Raw genomic sequence first — 20,630 nt, forward strand, 5'->3', positions numbered from 1 at the left:
ACTAAGCGCAAGTAGGTGCTGCGTGTAATGGCAATTGCTGGAGACTAAAGGTCCATCAACTCTCTCTCCTTTTTTAAAATTATTACGAAATACAAAATCGAGTGTAAAGTACTTGGATAAAGTCGACAATTTTTTCGAAACGATTTTCGAGGTATGTAGGATTGCGCACACTTCATGACCAGTTGTTAGGCAACGAATTAGTGATAGCTTCCTCATTTTTTGACCTTTAGTTTCTTTTCATCTAAAGACGTTTTTTTAGATTACAACCGCTATCCTTTCCAAAACAAATCATCTTGAAGACAGCTTCATCTCTTTCAAGAAGTGAATACATTTTGTTTTCAGCATTGTTGTGCAGATTGAGATGAAAACGTTTCTCTCCTTGCTTTCTCCTTCTTTTTTTGATAGTGGTTTTTGCTACATCAGTGAAGATGCACAGTGCTTAATGAAAGTTTTATAAGGTAATCTCTAAGGAGTATTGGAGTAGGTGTTTGGGGAGTGCTTTGGGAGTGGTATGAGTAAATGGTAACACCTGCACTTTTTATTTGTTCTTTTAGCTCCTTCTGTTCCGGGTTCTGAAGATAACCCCGCCAAACTAGATTAGGGGTTAGAAACGTGTCAACCTTTGTGTGTCCAAACAAGTATTTTGAGTTTAGGTCCCAGGTCTATATGTCTGCAAATATTGAAAAATTAAAAATGAATTTGATGACCTGAATACGTTACTGTTTGGCTAACACATTCCCAGGGTTGTGTTGTACTTTAGGAACTTTGAAAACTTTGTTTCATTTTTTCAACCTTCCCTTGGGTTTCTTTTTCTTTTCTTTTCCTTTTTATCTATTCTATTTTTTCTTTGGAACAAGAGCTTTTGCAAATTTGTTAAATGGTTTTAAAATGTGTAATGTAGTGTTATATGTGTAATTGCAAAGCAATTGTGTTGTTTTGTTTGTAATTTTCCTGTGGTTCAAAAAATTTGAAAAACTTTCATTGAAATAACATGAACTGGTTTTCTCTAAAATATCTACTCAAAACACAGGCAAGATGGCGGATGCGTACGCATCCAAGTGAGCAGCCGGTGGGGTGCCTTTCCTCCGTCCGCTCCTCTCCTACCTGACGGCGATTCTGTTTTCTCCGGAAAAACCACAATGTGAAAGGCTTAGCAACCGGGATGATTTTGGACTGGATTCGCTCTCACCAGCGATTTCCCCGCAGAGTTTGGTGCTTCCTGCATCCTACCTTCAGGAGCTCCACAGGTGTGCATAGCGGAGGATTGAGGCGGGCTGTATCCGGGCTACACGGCTTGCTGGTGGCGGCGCCCTGTCACGACTGTGTGAACGCCGAAGGCACTGGGTGTGCGCTGAGGGCTGGGAGCGCCGTGAACGCTCCGAACGCCGAGACCCGGCTGAATTGGCGTGCTGATCGACGTGTTGGTCGGCGGGGGCGAAATTTAGAGATGCCGCCTCCAAAAAATATTAATCTAAATACACAACTTAAAGGAGGAAGACCACAGACACGCGCGGTTGCAGCTGCCATGGAGAGCGCAGGGGGAAATACTACCGTGCAAGAAAGTGCCATACAGCATGAAGTCACTGGTGCAGTTGTGGAGACTATCGACCCTCAAACAAAGTGCCAATGCCTGAGACAGACTCTAGAGGAACGGGAACAGGATCAGGGACTACCCCGAAAATCCCGGGGATGTTCAAAAAGAAAAACTTACCCAAAGGTAAGCAACAAATGCCTGATAATCTAAATATGTTTCAGAACTCTAATGGGAGGGCAATTGCTAATGTGGCGCATAATGATGCAGCTCTAGCTCCTCAAACAATTCAAGCAGCAGCATTACATCCTAGAGCTGTAGAATCTTCAGGATTGGAAAAGGTTTCACATATCAGTAACACACAGGACATTGCGGATGGTCATTCTGGAAATCTGTGCTCTGCCGGGTCTGAGGAGCGGATAACTCCCGTAGAAATCTTGGTAAAATGTATGGGAGACACAGAGTCTATTGATTCTGCAGGTAATTTCTATTCAATGTCAGACCTCTCTAATGCTTTAGAGACGGAGAGTATAGAGGGTGAAGAGGAATGGAGGGATGATAGAAGCTTGGCAAGCACCGCAGGCGCTATACAGGAAGATGACTATGTTGAGGATAATTCACCAACAAGGAGGGGGCAATGGTCTCCTGTGGAAGGCACAGTGCGTAAAATTGTGATCCTGCGTTGTCGGATAATGCTGGAAATACAGGATCACCAACGCTGAATCAGACTGCAGAGGTCACTAAAAACTTGGCTGAGCATCATTTAGACTCTGAAGTCACATTAGAAACCATTTATCGGCTAATCTTACAGCACCGTGAAGATACTAAGGTGGAAAATCTGCGAACACAAGGGGCGGTTCGTAGGCTCCAAAATACGGTGCGAAGAGTAGCAAAAACATGTAGCGAACTGGCTTCTACAGTGGTAGAGGCAGAAGGGAGAATTTCATCAATTGAAGATGAAATGACTCGGCACAAAATGCAGATCTCTTCATTGATGACTTTACGGGAGGATATTGATTGGAAACTGGTTGACTTGGAAAACAGATCCAGAAGAAACAACCTACGTGTCCTGGGTTTTCCTGAGGGAAGTGAGGGAAAAAACATACGCCAGTATATTATGGATCTTTTTAAAGAAGCATTCCCCAAGCTAACCCAGTGGCAGTGGGACGTAGAAGTCCAAAGGGCTCATAGATTTCCATTTCATCAGAAAGACTCAAGAGGAACTATGAATGCTAAGCCAAGAGCTATACTAATATGCCTGAACAATTTCCTTGCACGGAAGCACTGTATGACCTAGCTAGGCCTGATCGAAGGCGGAAGGGGAAAGGCATAGAATTTTTTGTGAGACCTGATTATTGTCAAGTGACAGCAGAGATGGCAATTGCGCCAACTCATACTTCTCTTTCAGGCCAAGGGGGCACAGGCATTTTTGCTTAATCCTGCTAAGCTTAAAGTCATCTATAAGGAGAAAACCCAATTTCTTAATTCTGAGAGTAGGGCCAAGGAGCAACTGGCTTCTATGTAATTGATAGATAGCTTAATACAGTTATAAATATAATTATACACACTCATTCCCTATACAGTATTGCCTATCTTTGATGAAATAGGCTCTCATTGTTCAGGGAGGCCTCCTAATTGTCCTTTTTTTCATTAATTTGCTGTTCCTTATTTTTGATATAACATAGGGGAATTGGGTATGTATAGAATAGAATAGGAATGTAGGAACCAGAGACGTCATGTTTTTCTCTGATTATGACAATTTGCTTCTACTTTCTGTTTCTCTTGTTTCTTTCTTTTTTCTTTTTTTTACTGTCAGGGGACTGGATGCAGACGGGGAGACACACCATGCTTCTCTATTCATCACACGGAGGGACTATTTTGTCCCTTTGCCTTTTTTGGGTGGGAATCTGGGTGGGTGAGGGTGGGTTGTGGGTTGAGGGTGGGTGGGGCAGGCAAGAACAAGAGCAGAGCAGAATTTGTTCTAACAAGCAGAAGTTTTAAGATGATGATTAAATATATATGCATTTTGAAGACTAGCAGGGTGATTTTTAGAGGAAATTTAATATGTTATGGATTACTTTTGTCAAATTATATGACCTTTGATAATGGCTAGGCTAAGGATTTGTTCATGGAACATCTGTGGATTGAACAATAGAAAAAAAAGAGGAATGGCGGCACAAATTATACAGGCCTTGAAATGTGACATACTGTGTCTACAAGAAACCCATTTACCGTGGAGTAATAGACATCTGCTTATGGATTTGGGTATGGAGGTGGTGGGTTGTACTAGACAAGGCTCTAATAATAATAATAATAATAATAATAATAATAATAACATTTATAAAGCGCATGGTTACGCCAACTCGGCGTGTCCCCGCGCTAAGTGAGAGGGGGGTGACAGAATACCGATAACAGAAGATCACCTTGCGTTAGATAGTGAACAGGTGGGTTTTCAGCAGCTTTCTAAATTTAGTTTCAGAGCATTTAAGCCTAAGTTTGATAGGAAGTCTGTTCCAATTCTGAGCAGCCAGAAACCGGAAGGATTACAACTAGAGGAATTGCAATACTGAAGAAGAGGGGGAGTGGCAGTTGCAAACGGTTAATAACGGATCCCTATGGAAGATGGGTGATTACGGAATTTTGGATAAGGGATAAGTCTTGGACTATCTGTGCTATTTATGGTTCAAACTTGGACGATCCAGAAATATTAAATTTTCTTAGTATCGAGCTTGCCGGATGGCCTGCCTCGCTTATATTATGTGGAGACTTTAATATACATCTGGAGGGACAATTTGACATAACTAGTGATGTGGGATATTCAGGCAGGAAAGTCAAAGTTTATAAAGCTTTGAGTGGATTGGTCAGGGAATTCTGCCTGGTAGATGTCGGTCATATTAAAAGTATGGGTGCCCCTGGATACACTTTTTTTTCCGCTCCCCATCAGAAATTCGTACGATTGGATTATTTTTTTATAACTCCTAGATTTGTTACGGACCTTAATTATTACATCTATCCTAAAGTAATATTGGATCACAACCCAATTATGATAAAATTGGTGGCAGATGGTATAGGTATTCCAGTACGCAATTCATGGACGTTTGAACGGAAACTATTGGCAGACACGCGATATATAGAGCATATGGGAAAATGGATTAATGATTTTTTAGAATTTAATCGCGGTTCCACTTCACCACAAATGGTGTGGGATGCATTTAAGGCAGGGGTATGGGGGAGACGTCATATTCTATTAATAACCAAAGACAATCCTGTGATCATATAGCAGCACAATTTAAGAAGCTACAGGAATGTGAACTTAAGCTCATAACAGCTATGAGGCTTTCTCAAGACACAGAAGATATAATGTCAGATTTAGCCATTCACAAATCAAGGGTATATGAGAATTTTGCAAAAAAACTAGCAGAACAGATAGCGGTCACTCAGACGAAAGTTTATGAGGTGGGAGAAAACACAAGTTGAATTCTAGCTAAAAAAAATTGTCAAAAGGAGGCTACCAATTTATTAAAATGTATTCAGGACCAGACAGGACAAAGTTTTGAAAAACTAGATGAGATATTGGAGGTATTCAGACAGTATTACAGTAAATTATATAAGGAGGAAATAACCAATTATTTGTCAGAAAGCTTCCTGGACTATAACGATAATAGAACCATGACTAAACTAACCGCAGAGCAGATTTCTTTCTTGAGAAAGATATAACTTGGGAGGAAATGGAAGCTGCAATTCTCTCCCTTGCACTAGGAAAGGCCACGGGACCTGATGGCATCCCATTAGAGTTTTATAGGATGTTCCGACATATTTTGAAACAAGATCTACTGCTTACATTTTTAGAAGCACCGAAAGGTAGAGTACCAGATTCATGGAGACATTCAATAATTATGGCCTTTCTGAAGAAAGATAAGCCTCCTACTTTACCGAACTCTAATAGACCAATATCTTTAATCAATGCCGATAGTAAGATCTATTCGAAGATCCTAGCTTCTAGGATATCTGGCATAATACCATCTATTGTGTCAAATTTTCAGCATGGATTTATCCCTAATAGGGACACTACAGATCATATTCGTCGGCTTATTGCTCTTATGGACTGGGCCCAGGCGACCAAGACACCCATGGGTATTACCCTGTTGGATGCCGAAAAGGCATTCGACAGGGTAGCATGGTTGTACCTCTGGGATGTTTTGAGTCAGAAGGGTTTTGGTCCAAAGATGATTCTGGCGTTGAAAGCACTATATTCCTCTCCTACAGCATCCATTAAACTAGCAGGGCAGGAGTCCGCCTCCTTTCCGATACTTCGGGGAACACGGCAAGGGTGCCCCTGCTCCCTGTTATTATTTGCCCTTTATATTGATGTATTCTTAAATAAATTGAATAGTGTTGATAATATAGAACCAGTTCAAGTTTCCCGGATGAATTATAGAGCATTGGCATATGCTGATGACATTGTAGTAGTAACAACAGATATCCATAGGACATTCCCAACAATAGAAGATTTAGCAACTAAGGGGCCGATTAGGATGGCGGACGGACCTGCGTCCGTCCGCCACCCCGAGGTGGAGGCACCGACTGCAGGGGCAGCGGCGGTCCCTCCAATGCAATTAGAATGTGACCGCCCCCCTGGCGGTCACATCCTGTATATTTTACATTGCGGCGGGTGCTGCTTTAAGCAGCACCCGCCGCAATGTAAAATATGCATGTTTACCTTTGGCATGCACAACTTTGCAGGCACCGTGTGGTGCCTGCCACCTTGTGCATGCCAAAGCAGGGGGGTACCTTAGGTACCCCCCATGTGCACCACCCACCCCCCAACACCCTGGGGGCTCGCAACATGCCCCCAAAACCAAAAGACCACATGCTTTTCCACGGCGGAAAAGCCGCCGTGGAAAAGCATGTTTCCGCCTGCATCGATCGTGATATGGCTGGCGGTGTCTTGCAGACACCGCCACCATATCTGCGTACAACCACCGCAGATCAGCGGCGGACAGACTTGCCGTCCGCTGCTGATCCCACTGCCATCATAATGTGGCGGGTGGTGTTTTCACAAACCAAGGCGGTGAATCCGCATCCTCCAGGCCGGCGGTGGCTTCCACCGGCCCGGAGGATGCGGATTCACCGCCATCCTAATCGGCCCCTAAGTTTGGATCTTTTTCAGGCTATAAATTGAACATTTCAAAAACACAAATATTATACTTAGCACAAGACCATCCTCCTCCTTCACAAATAACAACAGTGACAGAGGCCACATATTTAGGGATTAAAATCGGAATTCCATTATCAAATGTTCTGGATTTAAATTTTAACGCGGTTCTAGAAAAGACAAATTCAATGCTGTCACTAACAGGTCGGGCCAATGTACTAAAAATTGTGGTTCTCCCCAAGTTTTTATACATGTTCCGTGCTATAACGCTTGAATTTCCTTCCAGCTGCTTTAAACAGGTATTTTTATTTTTTTATTGCTTTATTTCAACAATCAGTCGTACAATGAGCAGTATAAAAGAAACAGGAATAATACATATAATGAAAAAAAAAGAAACGTACAATAGGAGAAAAAAGACACCAAGAAAGATAAATATCTTAAATCCATTTAGAGATTGGATCCCAAATTTTTGATCCTTGCCTTTTTTTCCTTATCCCCTTAAGCTTATACATAGCCATTTCTAGATGATATATAGAAAGCAGCTTACACTGCCATTGATGAAAAGCTGGGGGTTCGGAATCAATCCAGCGAGAGGTTATACAAAAACGGAAAACGGACATACAGATAAACAAAAAAGCTTCTTCAGCAGTAGATCTAACCCCAGACTGATCTGCTTGAAGGCCAAAAATTACCAGTTCAGGAGAAAATTTCACGACAACCCCTAGATTATTATTAATAAACAATTCGATATCAGTAATAAAACGGGAAAGTTTCTCGCATTTAAAGAACATATGAATGGAGTCCGCATCCATCTCTTCACAACGATTACATCTTGAATCACCTCCAGTCTTCCATCTGGCAATTTTAACAGGAGAATAATAAAGATCAGAAATCAACATATAATGTTGACTTTGGAGCGACCCATTAAAAAGTATCTTAATAGATAGCTCGATTGATCTTCCCATATCTATATTACCAGCATCTAGCCTCCTTTGCCATTTATTCTCTATAAGAGATAAATCGTCTTCTAATCGGTTAGTGGCAATTTGGTAGACCGGACCTATTTTCTTGGCATTCCTGGTAGTTTCTAATATCTTATTAGGATTCATGCAACAATGAATGAGAAGACCTTTAGATTCTAGAAAGCTCAGAATCTGGAGATACTTAAAGAAGTGATTCTTCGGTACACCATATTTAATTTGAAGAGCAGAAAATGAAGAGAATTGAGTATCTTCATATAGGTCACCCAAAACCTGAATTGCTAGAGGAAGCCATCTTCTTAGAATTGGATCATGCAAGACAGGTGAAATGGCATAATTATTAAACACTGGGGTGTAATGGTTAATTTCACCCAAACAAAGAATTTTTTTCCTAATTTGTCACCAGATTAGAAAGCCAGCTAGAATAATTTTACATTTGATTTTTTTTGTAATAGCTGGGTTCAATAATTTTAACTAAACATTGAGGAGCCGCCTTGCCTAACAATAATTCATAAACTGAGGGATAAACAGATTCTTCAGTAATAATATCCGGAAAAAGAAGTATACCCATATATCTTAAAGATATAAGGAAATAATACAACCGGAAATTAGGGACTCCCCACCCACCATTCAACCTGGGCAAGAAACACCATTTCAGGGCTCGACGGGAACGATGATACTCCCAAAGGAACCTAGAAACCATTCTATCAATCTTTGTGAAATAATAGGCCAAAAATAAGAGAGGTATAGTTCGAAATAAATATAAAAACTTGGGAAAAATTAACATTTTGATTATATTAACACGACCATAAAGAGTGAAATGTACGTTATTTAATCTCTCTAAGGGTTTGTTAGAAGAGTTTAGCACAGGTACAATGTTGAGTCGAACAATCTCATCAATCTTAGATGAAATAGTTATCCCAAGATATTGAGCTTCAGAATCAAAGACTAGGTCATTAGGTCGACCGACATCAGAGTGGATTAATTGAGTTTTGGCCACGTTTAATTTGTAGCCGGACAGAACGCCAAATGCTTCAGCCAAAAAAATAATTTTTGGTAGGGCACGTCTGATATCTGTAGTGGTTACAGCCACATCATCGGCGTAGGCAAAAACTTTAAATGAAATATTTTCAATTTTTACAGGTATGATATCTGAATCAGAGGATAGCTTGCGTAAATATGGTTCTAAGTATAAAGCGAACAACAAGGGGGAACAAGGACAACCTTGTCTTGTCCCCCTAGTTATCGCAAAGCCCCTGGAGAGAGAATCGGTTATTCTTATGACAGCTTTGGGTTGACAGTAGAGAGCTTTGATTGCCTTGATATATGTATTAGGGAAACCCATCCAAAGCAAAACAGCCCATAAACATTCCCAGGTGACCCTGTCAAACGCTTTTTCTGCGTCCAACGGGGCCACCGCGACTGGGGATTCAGAGGCCTGAGCCCAATCTAATTATGCAATTATTTTTTTAACGTGGTCTGTAGTGTCTCTTTTTAATATAAAGCCATGTTGTCTAATGGATACGAGAGTGGGCATCAATGTATTCAATCTATTAGCAAGGATCTTTGAATTTTTTTTACTATCAGTGGAGATTAGTGAAATAGGCCTATATGACCCTAGGTCTTCACTGTTTTTACCTTTCTTTTTAAAGATAACTATGGTGGCATGAGACCATGACTCAGGTGGATTACCAGCAAAAGCAGAACAAAAAATCTTCATCAATTCTAGCTTTAAAACTCCTCTGAAAACTCGATAAAATTCTAAAGGAATAGAATCCAGACCCATAGCTTTACCAAGCGCAAGTCCAGTAATGGCTACTTCAATCTCCTCCCAGATAACTGGGGCACTAAGAAGCTATGCGTGTTCTGGAGACATTTCTGTGGTATTTATCTTGTCAAGATAGTGCATGATAGCAGAATTAGGTACGCTATCAGGTTGGTGATATAATAATTTGTAGAATTCATTGAATGCAGCCAATATATCTTCTTTCGAGGTTTTAATGCCCCCATTAAGATCTTGAATTTTAAGGATATCATTAGCAATAGATCTTTGACGTAATCTTTGCGCCAGCACTTTACCAGTTTGTTCACTCAGTTCATAGCTTTCTGTCCTGTATTGAGTATGATGTGAGGCTACCTGATCGCCTATATGGGTATAGACTAAACTGCGTTTGATTGATAAGTCAAGTTGAGATTCCTCTATATATCTGTTAAGTTTGATACTTTCAGCTAATTGTTTCTCTGCGTGTAAAACCACATCACAAACCTTTTTAAATTTGTTCCGTTTATTCCTTAATTGACGATTGGCATATTTTAATGTCTCTCCACGTACTATTGTTTAAATGTATCCCAAACTATTGGAATTGATGCCGACCCATTATTTATCTCGAAGAACTCCTGAATAATATTAGACATAAACTGAATATAATCTGGTTGTGAAAGTAAATTCCGCTGAAACGTCCAAGCTGATTTCTTGGACTGTCCAGCGAGGGAGAGATTGAGCTTTGAACAGAGAGGATTGTGATCAGATAATAATTTAGGAAGAACTTCTAAACCAATTTTGTCCATAAAAAACCGAGATAGAAAAAAATAGTCAATACGAACAAACTTCCTATGAGGAGCGGAAAAAAAGGTAAAGCCGGGCTCATCTGGGTGAAGAATATTCCAGGCATCTAAGAGACCATTATCTAATACCAGATTCCGCAGAGCCTTAAAAGATCGTGGCTTCAGACCTCTGTATTTTTCATTTTGTCTGATGCTGAACTCTGACTTGATATGAATATTTAAATCCCCACAAAAAATGATGGGAATAGTGCTAAGAGCGAGCTCAGAGTTTAGGGAGTTGAATAGCTCAGAGTCGTCCAGATTGGGGCCATAGACTGAATAAATCATAATCCTATTGTGAGAAATTAGGAGTTCAGCCATGGCCCAGCGGCCCCATTTATCAGCAGAGGTCTTGATTATTGTGCCCAGATTTCGGCGCATAAGTATAGCCACACCTCGTTTGATGCCTGACTGCCTGGAAGATATTAACAGATCCAATCCCAGATTCTTTAGCAAATCCCTTTTTTCCCAAGATAAATGTGTCTCTTGGAGATAAAAAGGATATCTATTTGTAGCAAATGAATAATTTTGGCCAAAATACCTCCCTTTTTCATATCATTGAGACCATTGACATTGAACGTGCAAATTTTAATTACCCTATCCATTAAAAAGTAAGACAAAAGTAGAGATTAGAAAATCAAAGTCTATCAAACTGAGCTCCTTATTAAATCGGCGACAAAACTTATTATCAGCAAAGTTCAGTGCTATGTCCAATATCACGGCAATAATAAACCATTCTGAACAGTAAACCATATCCTGCTTATTTCCAATCATTATGATCATATTTTGCTCAACTTCGACTAATGTTGAATTACACCCCCACCACCCCCACCACCTAACCTCACCCTCCCTGCCCACCCCAGAAACCCTCCCCCATCCCTACCCACCTTATGAGGCACAGGGACAGCCAGTCCCTGGAATCACAGAGTGCCTCCCCGCCCCCCTCCCGGATTACCCAAAAAAAGAAAATTTAGTATTCAATATTCAGCTTGATCCAGCCACTTAACCATTTAAGTCCATTTAAGTCCAAAATAACTACAGTATTTAGATAATATTTCTACGGAAAAAATACATCAGTTCATAAGGAATTGAGGTATTCTTTAGCCAAAATTTCTGAAACAAAGAATCTCGTTTGACCTTTGAATATAACTTTAAGCTTTGCTGGATTTTGTAGGTAGACAGTGGCGCCTTTTTCTTGAAATCCTGCAATTAGTTGCCTGAGCTACCATCGCTTAGTAACAGTGGACTGACAGAAGTCCGGTCTGACGAAAAAACAACAGCCATGAGCAGAGCGCTTTTTATCAGGTCTGGCCAGATCGAAGATAGCTTCCCTAGCTAAAAAATTATTAAACCTGACCAGAATAGCTCTCGGGTAGTCTCCTTCTTTAGGCTTGGATTTAATTTGAAATGGGAAACGATGGGCGCGCTCAATGACCACAGGCCAGTCCCATGATGTAAGTTCTGGGAACGCTGTAGAGAAAAGTTCACAGATAAATTTCCGGACATCTGTTCCACCGAGATTCTCTGGGACTCCTAGCACACGCAGGTTGTTTCTACGCGATTGATTTTCCAACTCAGCTAGCTTAAAGCTTACATCATCCCTTTGTGATTTGACAAAGGCAAGTTCCTTATTTTGATTGGCAACTTCTTCTTCGAGGGTCAAAATCCTAGTTTCGGCTTCTATCACTCTAGCCGTGATGTCAGTGCATATTTTGGTAATGCGACGGACAGCGTTTTTCACTTTTTGACATGTACCTTGTGTACGGGCAATCTCCATTTTAGTATCTGATCTGTGAGCCAGCATTGTTTGATAAATCATGGAAAGAGTCACCTCCGGGCAGGGATCAGAATCGGGTTCTTCAACAATGGCTTGTTCATTTAAGGAATAAGGCTGTGGGGGCAGATAGTCCTCTGCGCCATTAGATCTATTCCTAGATGATGATGATCTCCTGACCCTGTGTTTCTTTACAGTTATACTGGAACCAGGTAAGGTCTCACTTACCCCCGTCTCCTCTCCCAAGCTGCTATCCCCTGGATAATCGGCCCAGTCTTTGTCTAAGCTTTCATCGGAGGTAAGATCAGACATTGAGAAAATGTTTTCGCTAGCCTCCAAAACAGTTTCTTGGCACAAGGTTTCAGTGGGCACTGATATACTCGGAGCAGTATTGGCCATGGAGCTAGTCGCGGTATTTGGGAATCCCCCGTTCCTAGTTCCAGCCCCGGCAGCAGAGCTCAAGGTATTTGGTACTACGGGTCCCACAATGCAGTGCAACGGTGAGCCAGACACCGGCGAGGGCGCAGAGATATGCGTTGCTTCTTCTTCAGATTCAGGGTTTAATAGCGTTTGATTATTTACAACATTATTACCATTTCCCCCGATAACCAATACAGAGCCCACAGTATCAGACTGAGCTGGATCTCCCAATTCTGCAGCTGGAGGAGAGATTGTAGATGAGCGCTGTATGAGAGCGTTTTTGAAAGCTTGTTTCTCAAAAAGTTCAGGTACTGTCTGGCTAGGATTCCTGCTCAAAGGCTCACCCTCTTTTTTTAAAGTAGAAGCAGATGCAGAGGTAGACTCACCGGGTTTCGGCGTCCCACGCTTCGAATTGGCGGCTTCTAGCTCCTCGACACCATCGGTAACAGCATGCTTGTTCTTTCCGCTGCGAGTGTTTGGCAACTTCACCGGCTTCACCTGAGGATTGGGATTTTTGGGTGGCATAACGATTAAATGAGGAACAGAATAAAGCAGTGGTTGTTTAATCCAGCAAAACGGAGAACGCCGAGTGCAGTAACGGAGCTGGGGCAGCTTGGCGAGATAAAGCCACATGAAAAACAACCAAGGGGGGAGCCGGAGGAATCCAGCATCGGCAGAGTTCTTTTTTTTAAGGCTCCAAGGGACCAATTAATCCTGAGACGCGAAAGAACCACCGTAATCTTTCAAGCGGTAAGTCCCAACCAGTAGTACCAGCGGGGGGAGCCCAGGGATGAGTTCCAAGATAATACTCAGCGCGGACAGTTGATACTGTTGCGAGCGAAACGATGTTAATTTTTTTCAAGCCGAACAGCACTGTGAGTTCAGCTGCAGGTGCATAGCAGTTCAGGCGGTCAGAGCTTTCTTTATTCAGCGCCGCTCTTTCTTCGGGTCCGGGAGTCAGGGAGCAAAACGGGAAGCAGCTCACACCGCTAAGCAAGCGGTCGCCATCTTGCCTCCGCTTTAAACAGTTAGATAGAATGTCTGCAAGGTTTTTATGGAGTTACAAGCGACATAGATGTGCACATAAAAAATGATATTGCCTAAAGAAAGAGGAGGCTCGGGCAAACCGTATTTTTTGTACTACTATTTGGCCTCCATACTACAATATATTTCCCCACCAGTAATTGGTGAAAAGGCAAGATTATCTCCGAGTCATTCCCCTTCTATATTCAAATTTGCTTTGGGAATGGAATGTAGGAGTTGCCTGATTAAAATAATTGAGCCAAGTTATTTAAAAAAACTAGATTCAAGATATTAAAAGCAGCATATGTGGCATGGAGATTCATTAAACGACATTTAGGAATTCCAAAAGTAACGCTATATACACCTTTTAATACATCAGGCATTCTACCATCAATTTGTTATGATCATGTGATGTACTGATGGCGTATGAAGGTTATCCACTGGTTAGGTGATGTAATCAGTGAGGGATCTCTTCTTTCCTTTCCTGACCTTCAAGAAAAATGTAATTTATCTGGTCTTGATTACTTCAAGTACCTGCAAATCCATAGCTATATTAATAAATTAGAATCACATCTAAAGATAATCCCTATTATTGATTGTATGTTTAGGAAAACCTCAATTGGAATATATTATAAAATCCTGTTGGAGTCATGCTCGGATGATATAGGGAGATATCAGAGTAAATGGGCAGCAAAATTAGACCGGGACTCAGTTAAGTTAGAGGAATCAATCAGATTAGCTAATGAAATCTTAATCACAGGATGGTCACGATCACAACACTATATGGCAATATTTGATCTTTATTATACTCCCGGTAAGATCTCGAAGTGGGTGACAACGGTGGCTACATCTTGCAGCAGATGTGGGGAACATGCAGCTGCACATATGTTTTTTTCATGTCCAAAATTTTTTCCTCTATTGAACGATTTTTGACTATTTTGTTGCAGACAACAGTGTGCATAACCGGGGAAATGGTACTGATCGGGGTAACATCAGACGCAGTTTCTGATGAGAGGAAACATTTTCTGTTCATCTGTATGGCGCTTATACGGTCTTGTATTACACGCAAATGGATCAGTGCTGGCCCCCCCTCTTTTGAGACCTGGAGGGCAGGGGTACTTGCTAAGTATAATTTAGAGCTGGCTATATATAGGACCACGGGTAGTAGGAAAAAGAGAATGGGAATGAAAATATGGGCACCTGTAACGAAATGGTGCAAAGTTTAAAAATTTGCTATCGCTTCTTGTTTTTTCTCCTCTTTCTTGTTTACTTTAGGGTCTTTTTGGTTTTTTTTTACTTGTTTTTTTAGTATCTCACATCATGTATATATATTTCATTTTTTTCTTTTTTGTATTAATGTATAACATGCTGCCCTGTTAGTTTTTGTAATATATGGCATAAGCCGCTCTGCTTGTTTCTTGTCTGCATAAAACGAGAAAATTATTCAATAAAAATATTTTTTTAAAAATATATATATATCTACTCAAAAAAGAGTAGAGTTATTTTTCCAATCACTTTGAGTGTCACATGTGATTGTGAGTAGTGATTTGTTGAATAAGTATCAGTATTGGCATTTGTTATGTTGTTTAGAGTATAGATTGGCCTAGCCTTGCTGATTATGGGCCAGAACCCTTTATTGATTTGAAGAGCGGTGTGCGCTAAGCAGTGTCTGTCTAAAGATGCGCCCTAACTGCTAAATTTAAAGATGTGCCACCCACATTGTGGGCAACGGGCAACACAGATGTGGGTTTGTTGCAGATATTGCCTGTTTCGATTCGTGTCAAGGAAGGTGCTATTTTATCCCGTATTCCTCAGTATAAGAAACCACAGGCAGGTGAGTGAGTTTTAATAAAGATTGTGCAAGATTTGATTGAGAAAGGAGTGGTTGAGGAGACAACTGCTAATGTTTGCAATAGCCCTATTTTTCCCATTCTTAAAAGGATGCCTTCGGGTCCCTCTAAGTATCATGACGATGTTTATCGTTTTGTGATTGATTTGCGTGAAATTAACAAAATAGTCAATCCCCAGTTTCAGGCGGTCCCTGACATTATGACTCTCTTGACGATGATTCCTTTTCCTGCTACATTCTTTTCTGTCATTGACTTGAAAAATGTATTCTTTAGTATTCCCATTCATCCTGATAGCAGATATCTGTTTGGGTTCACCGTCGCTGGTAGAAGTTTTAGATTCTGCCACGCTCCTCAAGGCTATACAGAAAGTCTGTATAGTCAGGCATTAAACGGTCACCTGGATTCCTTGTCACTCCCTACAGGTAATGTATTGCTTCAGTATGTCGATGACTTACTCATCGCCTTGGATACAGAACGAGGTTGCAGAAACAATACAATGCTGCTACATTTAGCTCTACATTGACATAAAGTATCCCTTTCCAAATTTCAGTATCATCAGGAGGTCACTTACTGTCAAAGGAGGGTAGGAGATTGACCCCTGAGCACATCAGTACCATTGTTAAAATGTCTGTCCCGCAAACTCAAAGACGTGCTTGCTTTCACAGGTATCACTTACTATTGGAGGCAGTGGATACCTGGCTATTCGATGCTTACTAAGCCCCTGCTTGCGCTAACCCCAAAGGATGTGCATGAACCCTTGCCTAGGACACCAGTGTCAGCAGTCTTTTTTTAGCAATTCAAAACTGCACTTTGCTTGGCTCCAGTGCTTGGTACCCCAAATTACGCTAAATGCTTCGTATTGTACGTCCATGAGCTGGGTAGTTGTGCGCTTTCTGTTTTGACACAGCAATTTAGAGATAAGCAATGTCTGTGTGCTTATTTCTCTTCCGTGCTTGACTCTGTCGCCCGGGCCCTCCCAAGCTGTCTTAGAGCGGTTGCAGCTGTGGCCGTCTCAATAATACAATCGGCAGGAGTCGTACTCAATACTGACCTCAAAGTTATGGTACCCCATGCTGTGGATACACTTTTGAATAAGATAAGGACACAGTACCTCACCAGTGCACATCTGACTGGTTATGAGCTAACGCTCTTTCAATAGCACATTACGATCAGGGCACGAGTCGGGGTACCACGCGGGTCGACGGCGTCCGCCCACTTATTTTACAGGGGGGACGCCATCCCCCTGCTCCAAAGCTGGACTTTGTAAGATGGCGACGTTACGTGCCCGCACGGCTGCCCCAAATTTTCTAAGATTTTGTTGGCCATAGTAGTCGTCTCGGGATTGGCCTGAAGGGGAAAGGTTGGGGCTTGGCAGGTGCCCTCCTTGTATACAAAATGTCTCAGGCTGGCAGACGAAGACGCTCCTGTTTCCGAGGTGCCACATAGTTTGGGCAGCAATGCACACACAGGATGCTGACTGCTGAGCGTCTGTGTCATCTGCATGAGGGCTTCCAGCGCCGCGTCATATAAAGATGCATAGACCGGCTGTGAGGAGGGGAGGGTTGTGATCCTTGAACCACATTAAATAGATGCCTGAAAACACACAACATGCCACGGTAGAGACTGACTGGGCCAGGAAATACAACACCCCCCATTCTATCGTATTGGTATTACCAACCAATGCATATTTGATTTGCAACAATGACAGTAAATAACCTACGGTTCTATGACAGGGATACAAACCCAGTTTACATTTCACGTTTAATTTCTCGTGCACACCCTGTGAGTATTTGTGTTTTTTACAAGAAGTTCTATTTCTGTAGTTTAGTTCATGCAGTGTAAGACTCTGTTGTAGTGTTCACTATGAATAGGTAGGAGCTATTTCAGGTCATGGGTGTGTTTATGATATCTCACCATGGAGAATGTTGAAGTTATAGGGGATGGGAGTGTGAGTTTCTCACAGTGCCTGTCAGTGCATTATCAATATGTGCAGGATGCATGCACGCACATCCAAACCCAGGCCTTACAGGCGAGGGCTCAGAGTGATACTTACCTATGCGCTCCCAGTAATAGTGGGAACATGTGAGATATGCAAATGAAGGCTTTCAGAAAGATGTGGAGAGAAAAAAGGGCATGAAATGTCTAACAAAGTGTGATACTTTAGAATGATGTGGTTTGAAGGGAAGAGGTGTCAGAGACTCTCAAAAGTTCACTACCTGTTCTGCAGACCTTAGCAAAGTTGATTTCAGTCTCATAATAATTTGAATTGAAATTTTTAAATTCTAATTATGCGCAACAAAATCACTTTTTTCATAATTCTGATACTGTTAATAATCGTTGAAAAAGTCTAAGGGTCTGAATTGTTTATGGTATGTGTTTGTTGTTGTGTGCCATGCAGGGCCGGCTTTAGTGCAGTACAAATGGTGCGGCCGCACTGGGTGCTGAACTGGGGAGGGGGCGCTGACCCGGGAGTAGGGGGTGTTGCTGTGTTTAGCAATAACATGTGATTTAAAAACATCTACAGCAGAGTTCCTTGTGTGCCCAATTTCAGGCAATATCAAAAATGTCAAGATTACTCCTCTGAATAATGCTCCTGCTAGAGAGAGAGATTGGAGTTTTGTCTAGTGCCGATTCTGACTCTCCATAAAGTAGCACAGAGGCTTAGTATGCCTGCTGCAAATGACACATACTGTGCAGATCATAGATCTGTATTTTATGAGGATAGCTGAATAGATTACTGCTTTTCAGGGCATGAGTAGGGGTACCACGCGGGTGGACGGCGTCCCCCCACTTATTTTACAGCTTCAATTGTTAAATCTTGCAATGTGTGCAGATGATAGATCTGCTGCACATGTAATGCCACTTCCTGTTGTTATGTCACTTCCTGTCGTCATGTCACTTCCTGTCGTCATGTCACTTCCTGACATAATGTCACTTCCTGTGACACCACCTAGCTTGGAGAGTCCCCCCACTTCTTTTTTTAAGACTTTTGTCCTGATTATGATCAAAAGCTGTGTCACACTGAATCCGGCCACATTACTAACCCTCCCTTCTGAGAATGACGATATTGACATACATGATTGTATCTTCCGGACCGAAGAAGAGACAGAAAGACCTGAATGATGTTCCTTTATCCAACACCCAAGGGAAACTATATGTCGATGGCTCTTGTTTCAAATTACCAGATGGCACCACCACTGCATCATACACAATTACTACGCTGCGTACGGTAATTGAGACATCAGGAGTTCCTTATCAGTCCTCCCAGGCAGCTGAGTTAGTCGCCCTTATTCAAGCTTGCGAATTGAGCAAGGGACTTGTTGTTAATATTTATACTGACAGCCTTCGGGGTTGCCCATAATTTTGGGAGGCTCTGGGCAGAGAGAGGGTTCCTTACTTCCCACAGGACACGCATTCAGCATGGTCCTCTTATACATAGGATTCTGTCCGCCTTGACACTCCCTAAGAAATTAGCCATAGTGAAATGCAGTGCCCATTATAACATTAGTGATGATGTGGGTAAGGGGAATGCTTTGCAGCTCAGACAGCTAAGGAAACCCGAACCAAATGAAAAGAATGTAGCAGGTCTCTCAGGTAAGTGCCTGAGTCCTCCATGTTTGATGATACACTTGAAAACGTGAAGGATACAGAGTGAAGCCACGGTGGAGGAATTAGCAGTGTGGCAAGAAAGTACAGCAAATTTGAATGATGAGGGATGTTGGATTGACAAGTCAGGGAAGCAGAGATGGATGTTGCCAGATGCATATGTTCTTCCTGTAGTTACTCTGGCTCACGGGCCAGCTCATATCAGCGCTAAGGGTATTTGCAAGTTGTTAGACCCCATAGGGCAGACTGACAACATTTCAAAGAGAGCTACACATTTAGTAAAATACTGCATGGTGTGCATAATGCACAATCCTGGCAAGGGTACCCCCACACCACTTGGTAATTATGCACCTCCCATTTTCCCTTTTGAGGTCCTTCAAATGGACTTTATTGAAATGGACAGGGTCAATAATTTGAAGTATGTGTTGGTGGTTGTCTGTGCGTTCAGTAAATGAGTTGAGGCCTACCCCACTAAAGAGAATACAGCAATTGCGACTGCAAAGATACTCCTGAAGGCGTTCTTTCCTCGCTTCGGCTTGTCCCATTTGATCTGGAGTGATAACAGACGTCATTTCAATGCCAAGGTTATTCAGTTCGTTTGTGAAGGACTACACATCAGACAGAAGTTTCATGCTGCAAATCACCCGCAGTCAGCAGGCTGGGTTCGGAAGTACAACAGTACTCTCAAATTGAAATTGACAAGATTCAGGAGACCACAGGGTTGCAGTAGCAAGATGCTTTACCACTAGCTCTTTTGTCCACAAGAACAAAAGCACATTCTAGGACAGAATTTTCACCCTACGAGGTCGTGTTCGGATGCCTGGAAAATGTCTGGAGCGTCTCGCACCCGCGTAGGTATTCAGAGTTAGAGTACCCTTTATTGACTGATTACCTGTACCAGTTAACTGAAAGTTTGCATTCTATTCACCAACAGATAAAGGAATTACTTCCACCTGTACCACAGGGGCCTGGTCATAACATCCAGCCGGGGGACTGGGTGTTACTCCGGAACTTCCAGCGGAAGAAGTGCTTGGAGCCCCATTGGAAGGGGCCAGGGTTAGTCCTCCTTGCTACTAGGAACGCTGTGAAAGTTGCTGGCCAAAAGAATTGGATTCCTTCCAGCCACTGCCACCGAGTACCCTTGTCCTTACGAAATGACCAATGGGTGAGGGATGGTATTGGGGTTGCTGAGGGAAAGGAGATACCTCAGTTCGTCCCCTTTAGTGACTCGCGGCTTATATGGACTGTGAGGAACCACTGTGGACACCTCCCGGAAACCCCAACTTACCTCCTACTTCTCAGCTATGAGGTCCATACGTCCTGGATTCCGATGCCGACGACGAGCCCTGGAAAAGAATGGCAACATTAACGAAGGACTGTAGTTCTTCTCTACAGGGCGGAGAATCAGCGAGCCTGGGGCGGGACCAACCCTTGGACAATTATGTGAGCCGCAAGAACCAATCTCTGACAAGAGAAGGAGGAGAAAAGGAGACAGGGAAAAGGGACAACAACAACAATCCGGAAGAGGCTTGGGGAAAGGAGGAAAGCTTGAGAAAGATTGCAGAGGATAACGAGGAAAACGCAGAAGAAACAAATACCAGTGACAAGCGGGAGCTGGTAAGAGCTGAGACAGGACTCGGGGAGACTGTCAGTCAAGACGCTGCTGCCCAATACAATGATGCAGCCC

The 20,630-nt window shown here is 42.3% G+C and overlaps 1 protein-coding gene across 1 annotated transcript in view; it reads right to left on the bottom strand.

Moving 5' to 3' along the window:
• Positions 1 to 20,630, bottom strand: part of CUEDC1 (CUE domain containing 1) — a 1,101,926-nt gene that overhangs the window by 853,957 nt on the left and 227,339 nt on the right. The window contains exon 3 of the mRNA XM_078679741.1: positions 20,232 to 20,289. The gene's annotated coding sequence lies outside the window, so the exon portion shown is untranslated. The remainder of the gene's footprint in view (positions 1 to 20,231; positions 20,290 to 20,630) is intronic.

Source organism: Lissotriton helveticus, chromosome 3_1 (assembly GCF_964261635.1).
Source record: "Lissotriton helveticus chromosome 3_1, aLisHel1.1, whole genome shotgun sequence".
NCBI classification, from domain to species: Eukaryota; Metazoa; Chordata; class Amphibia; order Caudata; family Salamandridae; genus Lissotriton; species Lissotriton helveticus.